At 43.2% G+C, this 665-nt stretch overlaps 1 long non-coding RNA gene across 1 annotated transcript in view; it reads right to left on the reverse strand.

The window, feature by feature from the left end:
* LOC148048087 (uncharacterized) overlaps nucleotides 1-665 on the reverse strand; it is a 33532-nt gene that overhangs the window by 9422 nt on the left and 23445 nt on the right. The window lies entirely within an intron of this gene.

Consider the following 665-nt stretch of genomic DNA (forward strand, 5'->3'; position numbering starts at 1 on the left):
CTTCAGAATCTACTCTATGTATCTAACATAATCCTTATTTGAAAAGACTGAATCAGACTGAAAAACACACATTGGGGGGGAGGGAAAGAGAGAGAGACAAGACAAGACAAGTTTAGGATAGGGGAAAGAAATCATTTTGTATGCTGCTTTTCAGCTGCTTATATGCTTCTTAGCCTGGTCAAATGAAGTTTTTTCAAACTAAAAAAAAAATCACAAGGTAATTCAAGCCAGGCCAAGGAAGTGCTCTCTCTCTTCAGATTTTGAACCTTGTTGGTTGCAGCCTGCCTGGAGCGACTCCATCCTATGAGATCAAAAATACTGCCTTCCAAATATATATTTTTTCTTTCTGCTTCTGCTGAGTTTGTCACTGACTGGGTAGAACTTATCCCTTTCAAGCATGTGTTGGGGCAGGAGAACTGGAAAGGAAGCAAATTATTACAAACAACTTTCCCTGAGTGAGTTCATTTACGTTCCCAGGCATGTAGCTGGCAACAGCATCCAGGCCTCACTCCTTTGCCCCCCTCCCCGCCTTCCCTTGGCCTCTTCTCCCCCCCTCCTTCTTTCTCTCTCCCTCCCTCCTTCCCAGCGTTAATGACTTCCACATGGGTCTCTGGCATTCTGAGCATTGTCTGAAATCTCCAAATTTAGAAGAAATATGAAAATTG

The sequence above is a fragment of the Thamnophis sirtalis genome, unplaced genomic scaffold (assembly GCF_051295495.1).
Source record: "Thamnophis sirtalis isolate CommonGarterSnake01/CBP01778 unplaced genomic scaffold, rThaSir2_p1.2 scaffold_3, whole genome shotgun sequence".
Lineage (NCBI taxonomy): Eukaryota > Metazoa > Chordata > Lepidosauria > Squamata > Natricidae > Thamnophis > Thamnophis sirtalis.